Source organism: Ceratosolen solmsi, unplaced genomic scaffold (genome assembly GCF_000503995.2).
Source record: "Ceratosolen solmsi marchali unplaced genomic scaffold, CerSol_1.0 scaffold14, whole genome shotgun sequence".
NCBI lineage: Eukaryota > Metazoa > Arthropoda > Insecta > Hymenoptera > Agaonidae > Ceratosolen > Ceratosolen solmsi.
This window is the reverse complement of record NW_011948420.1, coordinates 7,804,480-7,813,372: the sequence shown is the minus strand read 5'-3', so window position 1 is coordinate 7,813,372 and position 8,893 is coordinate 7,804,480. Positions and strand designations below refer to the sequence as shown.

The 8,893-nt window shown below is 32.7% G+C and overlaps 1 protein-coding gene across 1 annotated transcript in view; it reads right to left on the bottom strand.

Annotated features, from left to right (window-relative positions):
• Window positions 1-8,893, bottom strand: part of atos (atos homolog atossa) — a 72,783-nt gene that overhangs the window by 62,910 nt on the left and 980 nt on the right. The window lies entirely within an intron of this gene.

Here is an 8,893-nt window from a genome sequence, read left to right as displayed (position 1 = left end):
ACTATCTCGATTTGCCACTCGTCTTGTCCATTTAAACGGAGTCGAATCATCGCCGGAGGTGGGGCAATGGGGAACGGAGCGGCAGTGTTTCCGCAGACACACGCGTGCATAGCGCGCACGTAGACAAAGCGTCGCGTTGAAGTTGAACTTACCCAGTTGCTGGGCTCATCTCCTCTAAGCGTTTGCTTGTTGTAGGAGGTCGCCCGGTCGGAGCGGAGGGTAGAGCAAATGAAAGAGAGAGAGAGAGAGAGAGAGAGAGAGAGAGAGAGAGACGCCGAGAGGCGAATGTAGGTCAGCTCGTTTACACGATTGTGAGCGCGCGGTCCCGCTCTCCTCGATGATGCTCGCGTCTTTGACTCGACTTATCCCCGATATATGGCACCTTAAGGTTAAGCCGACCGAGCAAAAGAGGCAAGCAAGTGCATATGACGACACATACGGCTTCTTTGCTAAAATTAGTGCTCGAATAATTTTTGGAATATGACTAGACCGATAACTTGCCGAGTTTTGAATGACGAGCCTCCTTACCAACAGGAATCTTCTTCTTCTTAACTCTCTCTCTCTCTCTCTCTCTCTCTCTCTCTCTCTCTCTCGGTCTATTTCTCTACACGTCTGATAAGACATATAATCTAGTTAAGGACTTGTCCAAATAGTGAAATCCAAGTTTAGATAACAAACAATAAAGTTGCAACATCAAAATGTACCAAGTCTTAGTAATTACGATGATGTATTCACCTCACTCTCTTACAAATCACATTGCTCAATAGTTAACGATAATTAGGACTAGCAAATCCGCCTGACTGTAACAATTGCTTGTACTTTTCAAACACAAGTTAAACTGTACGTTCAAACTTTGTCGATTCGTTCTGAAAATTAAATCGTTTCAAGTAATATTGTAACAACACAGAGAATTATTAAGTTTTTGAAAATGAGAATATTTTACATTATAGATAATTAAATCTTTATGTCCGTAACAAAATTTATCTTTGTCTGTTAAAGTGGCTTTTAATGCTCTTAGAACACAATTATGATCGATTAAATCACATTGATGAAACCTGCCTCATTTATCTTATATAAAAATATGTCGTTTACAGTTCATGCTATTTAATTTAAACTTTGTTCCCAGAAAATGTCTATGAAATAAAGTATATATATATATATATATATATATATATATATATATATATATAACAATGTAAATCTCTCACTTTTTTTTTTTTTTCCCTTTTTTTTTTTTTTTTTTTTTATCGACCATATAGGAATGCTAATGTAAATTAAACATAACATAATTAAAGTAAAATTTTCATATTTTGACGTACTTCCAACCCTTTATAATTGATTATACGAATTCTAATAATTCACATGAAAATTTTACGAAAAAACATGAAAAAACAGAACTAATGCTAATAAATTCTTAATAAACTTTATAGTAGAATTCAATAGAAGTAATAATTTTACTATTTTCTCTTTCGACTATAAAAATTATTGTATATTCGTACACATCAGTTTTTACCTTCTAAATTTGAATAAATAAATTGCATAGAATTTTGCAATATATCTTCTCATATATCTTTTGTATGCAATTCGATTTACTTGGCGCTATATTGATGTGATAATTGCTGTTATTACGTTAAAAGATCTTAATCGCCATTTACTTATCGATAAAATAAAACTTAGCGAAAGGTACTTACTTTTACTTAATTATACTTGAGTGTAAGAAAAGAGGAATTATAAGATTTATATAAGAAAAGTTTTCTAAACTTTTTGAATAAATTTTAATAATTCCGATGTCTATGGATATTATAATAAATAAAATTCTCACAGGTGTTTAACATAATTTACTAAGATTTGAAATCATTACATTTACTTTCGGGGCTTAAATAATTGTATACAAATTTTCATATTGAATACAAATTATGTACGATGGGACATAATGAATGAGATAAAAATTTTCTAAAATATTCTATAAAAAAAGTAATACAATACTAAATATTAAGAAATTTAATAAAATTACTATTATGATTGTAAAACCGCCGATACTAACAATAATAAGAAATATCATTAATAATCTTTATTATAAATTAGGCGTTAATTAAGTGGAAATACTACTTTATCATAGTTAGTTAATAATTTAAAACAAAATTTTTTTTATACTTAATATTTTGTTACAATAATCACGATTGCAATGTTATATTTGGAAATAATAGCAGTCCTACATTTCCAAACGAATGGAAAACTTTACCTTCAATATAAATGCAAATCTATGTCTAATTTAGCTCGTAACAATAAAAAATTTTCACGATTGCATAAGTTAGGAATTTAAGAAACTATTCCAGCATTGCTAAAAGTCAAATTCTAAATGTTTGTATAAATTTCGACTTAACGTTTTTTTTTTAAATGCATCTCAACCGTTAAACAAATAAATAATGAATCAAGGGCATCGCGATATCAATCACGAAGATCCTTAATAATTAGACGATACCCTGTCATACGCTTTTAGTTTATCACCTTTTGTTTGTGCAGGAATTTTACAAAATTCTCTTAAAATAGCAATATATTACGAGAATGAACGCATACAATGACAATCGTTTACTCGTGTTATATTACAGACACGAGAAAACGACGAGCCAGCAATACATACTGCTAAGGAAAGCACAACCCACGCGCGCGCGCGCGCCCACATACACACATGCTTACATACATGAGCGCGCGCGACGACGACTGACGTTAATTCTCGAGTTTCTCTCGTAACAGCAAGACCATTCTAATACAGGAGCACACGTACGTGCGCAAATGCAGCGCACGCGTGCGCAATGGCATGTTCATACGTATGTGCACGATAGTAAGCAAAATAATGTATATTAATTTCTTTTTGCCTTCGACCATCTGTTGAAATGTCTATACCTAACCTTTGCATAGGGCAGGTACATAAAGTCTTTATTATTATATATTCCTACAATAAAATATAGCGAAACTTTTTTATTTGATTTTCAAGGTATTGCACTGCAAATTCAAATTTAAAAGTCTACATTCTAAGTCAATAATACTATGTAAAAAAAAAATGTGATAAATGACAAATTTTAATTCATAATATTCCTAATTAAATAATTATACATTTATAATATTCTTGGTAAGATTTTTGTAAAATTGATTATTACTATTCAAAAATATTATTTCATATGAAGTTCTTAGAAATTTGTGAAATATTTATGATAAAAATAATCATCGTAATTAAATAAAGGACAAATGTCTTTGTTTGTTGTTTTTTTTCTTTTGTTATTTGTTTTGTCCAATTAAGCAATCAATAGTATCAAATAGTTTAGTTTTTACTAATATTATTAAGAGATAAATTGAAATATTAAACATAATGTTAATATTTTTCTTACATTGATTATTATTTCAATTTAGTATAACGCAAAAAGACAATTAACCCTAAATCTCATAAGTACCACTAATAGAGGTTTTGTTTTTTAATACAACAAGGTTACCAATTTTTTATTTGTGTAAGAAAAATGCATTAAAAAATTTTCAATAAAATAAAAACTCTTTTAAAAGGATTAATTATTGCTTAGAGATGGACGCTTTGACTATAATGAAATTTTTTCTCTGATGAAATCTTACTTATAAGAATAAAAAATTGCATAATAAACTTTTTCATTGTATACATCTACTGTATTATGCGCACTCTAAATTTTGTTATTTAATGCTGTTATTATTTTTTTCATTGTTTGTGTGCGAGGCAACGATGATCGTTATTTAATGAATTTTTGCTGAATTATTGCGAAGCATAAAACTAAGGCGGAAATTATTGCACGTACTAATGATGAAATGCATGTTGGCAAGGATAGGGATCATTTTAATTGAATGAAGATATTTACGTAAAAATAGCTTCAGCTTGATGCAACATTGATATGTTTGAGATGCAAAAAATTAAAATCTTCCAAGATATTCGACGAGACTCGTACATATATTAATATTATGTTACACATTAACGACATATTTATGCTATCGAGTGAATTCAATGTTTTCAAACATTATTCCCATTAATTACACAACTACTCATAAAACAGGACAACTTCCCAACGTTTACAATATTAAATATTATAAAAATCATTTAATAATTGAATTTAAATTATTTTTATTTGCTATAGTTATGATTTTGTTTTACAGATGTTTTACAGTTGCCAAAATACGATAATGCTTTCGGTTTGCTAAGAAAAGATAAAAGAATAGTATTTTATAATTTTAAAAATAAAATTCTAATCTACGAATTAAATGAAATAATTCATTATTATTTAATTAGTGCATTTTAGAAAGGTACAATTTTAGGTTATGTTTTATAATTCTATTAATATTTAACGGGAGAATGAGAGGTTATAAATTGAACATTATAATAAAAATTCACTCAACAATTGCACGAATTTATTTTAAAATATTCAGAATTTAAATTTTCAGCTGAATTTGACGAAAGTATTTGAATTTTAAATCAAGATTTTTTAAATGTACAGTGCCAAAGCTGCTGTATATTATTTTCCATTTATTGCTTGTATACTGAGAAATCAAGTTAAATGATCAAATAATAATGCATAATTATCCATATAAACGGGGTATTCGACAAAACTCATGTAAAATTAACAAAAACATTCGTTAAAGCACTAAACGCATGAGTATAAAACCTTTTTTTTTTTTCTACGGGCAATATTAATTTTGCATAAAACGACAGTGTTTGCTATATCACTTAATCCATAATTCTTCTTTTAAAAACAGCCTAAAATTTATAATACTAATAATTTCATTGGAATTAACGACGAATACGAATACCATTAGTCAATTTAATCTATTTAATCTAGATAATTTAATGTCCTTGTAAAAAAAAAAAAAAAAAAAAAAAAAAAAAAAAAAAAAAAAAAAAAAAAAAAAAAAAACTTGGAATATAGATGCACATATAACACATGCAATAGTTACACAATAATTTTTCAAATTTCGGCCTAAAATGTAATTTGCCCAATGACACTTATTACGGCTTCCAATTTTTAAAAAAACCTTAACCTACTTTTTTACTTTGAGATAAGAGTAGCATAATTAAATATGAAACTAAAAAAATATATAAAACGACCAAACACAATTTCTTTTTTTTTATTGTACAAAGAGCGCCACTTTTGTCGATCGAAAATACTAACGGCATACGATTACTCTTCGGAATGTTGGACGAGTTGAATAAGAACAGTAAGGAGAAGATAAAAAAAGAAAAAATATCACCCAAGTAAAATATTATATTCAAATCGCAATTCTTTTTAAAATATAAGTTAAGAATACGACGATAAAACATATTTTTAGAACGAAACTCTAGTATATAATATTGAACTATACTACTTTTCCCAATTTGTTCCAATGAGAGGTAAAATCAAAAATTATCAGGCAAAATTAGCACTGAAAATTATTATGATAAATTCGGGCGCCATTTGTCTTTTAATTTGAAAGGATTTTTCTTTTTTTCTTTTTTATTAATTAATGAAAAATGCCATAACTTTTTTATTAATATAGTATACTGCTGTACTGGTACGATATTAACGAAACGTTGTTTTAATTGACAATAAAATAAAAAAATATGCATATTTTTTTACAATGCCGTGAAATTTTTATCCGTTATGATTATTGTTATTATTATTATTAATTTTTTTTCAAGCAAAATATCTAGAATGAGAATTTAAATTGAATAGATACTGTGACACGAACGCATTAAATTGAAATTTTTTCAAAAAAGTATGCAAAGAACATTTGCCATACACTTGCCAGACATTTATTCTTAATACTTTGAACATTTTTAAAATGGATATTGGTATTTTAAACGTTTGTATTATAAAGTATTTACGCTTAATTTTAGATTATTATCTATTACACATTTTAAATTCAGACAAAAGTGTATGGTTATTCATTAAATCTGATGATATGATAACTTCAATAATAATAAATAGTCGACGAAAATACATTTTGAATATTCGTTATTTTTCTTTCGAGGTTCAATCGATATTAATTAAGAATAATGATTTTATTTACCAAGGGTAGCAAGTAATTTTAACATATGTATATTGCAATATATATATATATACATATAGACATATATATATATATATATATATATATATATATATTCGCTCTCTCTCTCTCTCTCTCTATTTTTTCTTATTATATTTTATTTAATTAAAATTAGACTTTTCTATAACAATCGACTCTACTAACATTCTATAAAAATCCAATCAACATTATTACCATCGCCCTACTGTTATTATAAATGTAGAAATCTTTGATAAGCATTTTGAATGCAATTGTACGTACACACTTCAAGGATTGAATTTTAAGGCGGATTTTAATTGTAAATAGAAATGGAATTGTTTCATGATACTAATAGAGCAAGTGTTGAAAGTAGTAAAAGTGATATCCTTGGATTTAAGCTTACTCCCTATTAAATATTAGCGGTGATAGCGAATGAAAACATGAAAAATGTCGATTGAGGCGTATGCTCTTGTTATACAGTCGTCATTAAAGAAAATAATTCGGTTTTTAATTAGCTCGTACTAACTACGTCACCCAGTGCTCTAAGCTTATGTCACTGACGTCACAGCTTTCTACAATTCGGCATGTATTGTACCTTTAAACGATTACATAAGGCAGAGTAATCGAGGAACGACGAGTGTGTGCAATACATGCGCGCGCTCGTATATACGTGTTTGATGAATGGAGCGTACCGATAAGAAGAAAAATAAAAATGCAATTCATAATAGCAGGATATCCGAATTCGACAATTGGGGTAAAGCTTGTGACTCTCGGTGTACAATCTACTACTTGAAGAGCTTAATTCGTGGGTAATGTTGATTCGTCGTCGCGCATAGGGTAGAGTTCAAGCGTAAAATTAAGACAGACGTAGGTACGCAAACTACACATTATCATAAATGACCGAAGCGGACGTTGGATTAAAAGTGCTAACGGGACGCAGTGGCATGGCGAGGTGAAGTGACAGCAACTCAACGAGGCGAAGAGCCGAGGGGCAGTGGGACGGGCGCACGAGGGATGTTGGGAGGTGGGGCGGAAGAAGAAGAGAGATAGATCGAGCGAGCGAGACAAAGACAGATGGTGATGAAGGTGGGGGCGAGATGGGGTGCGAGAAGGAGGAGTTGGTAGAGGGAGGGGGGGGGTCGGTGAGGTGGGGAAAAGAACGATTGACAAAGAGAAAAGAAGAGAAGAGGAGAGGAGAGAAAGGAACGATACATGTACGAGCAGCTAAGAGCCAAGAAAGCCACTATTCCCCATGACCGAGGGGACTCAGCTTATGACGCCATGGAATATTTGAGACCCTTATTGTTCCTATCGTGCGTAAATTTTCAATGACCAAGCATCTACAAAATTTGGAGATAGGAGAAGGAAAAAGAAGTCGAAGTAGATGTAGACTAGACTAGAGTATGGATGCATCACGTTCCTTATCATATTGATGCACTTTTGGAAGCAAAACTCACAACACATTACTACTAGTATCGTCCCAGGAATAAAGAAAATAATTTATAAAGATAGAAGCTTCGATGTTCCTTGGCCTCTCCGTTTTTATCTTTACTACATTGTATTCCTTCAAAAGGAGCGTAAATTCTTCCCACCAACACACGTCAAACTAACGAAGAGATAATGGCCCTTTAATAGTGAAGGCAGGCGTTAAATGATTGGTATTCCATTTTCAAATAATTTTCTATTGCATCGGACAGACAGTCTAGTGCGTCTGCTTTTTGTTCTAAGAAACTCTTGCTTGCTTCGACGATCGTTTGTTTTTCGCTGGTGAAGAAAATTCGAATTTAAAGAGACGTGACGAGCGGCACTCCATAGTTCCAATGGTCTTAAGGACATTCGAGAGTACGAATCAACGAGCCTACGAGCGGAGATAGAAGTAGACAGCGGTAGAAAGAGGGAGAGATAAGACGTTGGTGATAAAGAGAGAGAGAGAGAGAGAGAGAGAGAGAGAGAGAGAGAGAGAGAGAAGAGACACGGGCTCGCGCATTCGTGCATAGGTATGCATTCGTGAAAAGTAATCGGCCCAATGAACGTTGCGCGTTATTGGGCGCACGGCAACTGTAATGAGGAGGTGCTGTTAGAAATGGATTGCGAGGGGGTTGGCGAGGAAGGGCCCACTTGGGGCATTAGCCGCGATCACCAGAGCACGGATGTGGTTAGAGGGGCTCTTCTTTTTGTTTGGATTTATTCCAGGGGTCTCCTAAGCATACGAGGCCGCATACAGAAGATCCCTGACTCGGCGCAGCTCTTTGTTTTGATTTTGTGTCCGTACATGCACACCGTGCTCTCTCTCTCTCTCTCTCTCTCTCTCACTCTGTCTGTCTGTCTGTATGTATGCCTGTCTGTCTGTCTGTCTGTCTGTCTGTCTGTCTGTCTGTCTGTCTGTCTGTCTGTCTTCCTATCGTCACTTCTCGTATCCTGTGCCCTCCCCTCCTCCCTCCCTGTCACTACCGCAGCGGCCACTGCCAACCCGCACTCGTTTTACTCCCACGCACACTCGCGCACTTTTCGAACTTTCCCTTTAATTATATCTTTCACAAACTTAAGCGATGAAACACTTGCTGCTTTAACTCGTAGTATATCTTGTCGATTGTTTATTTCCTTGTTGTGCATATCCTTTCCTGGATGGACCGTTTACGTGGAGCAACAGGGAAGGACGAGACATACACAAAGAAGCGCAGCTGATGGGAAAAAGGGGCCGACGAAGAAGACGAAGATAACGGTGGCGACGAGACTCGGAGAAGGGAAGGCTGTGCCAGCCAGTGAAAGGGGAATTGGGAAGTTAGCAATGTAAAGCGAGAGAGAGAGAGAGAGAGAGAGAGAGAGAGAGAGAGAGAGA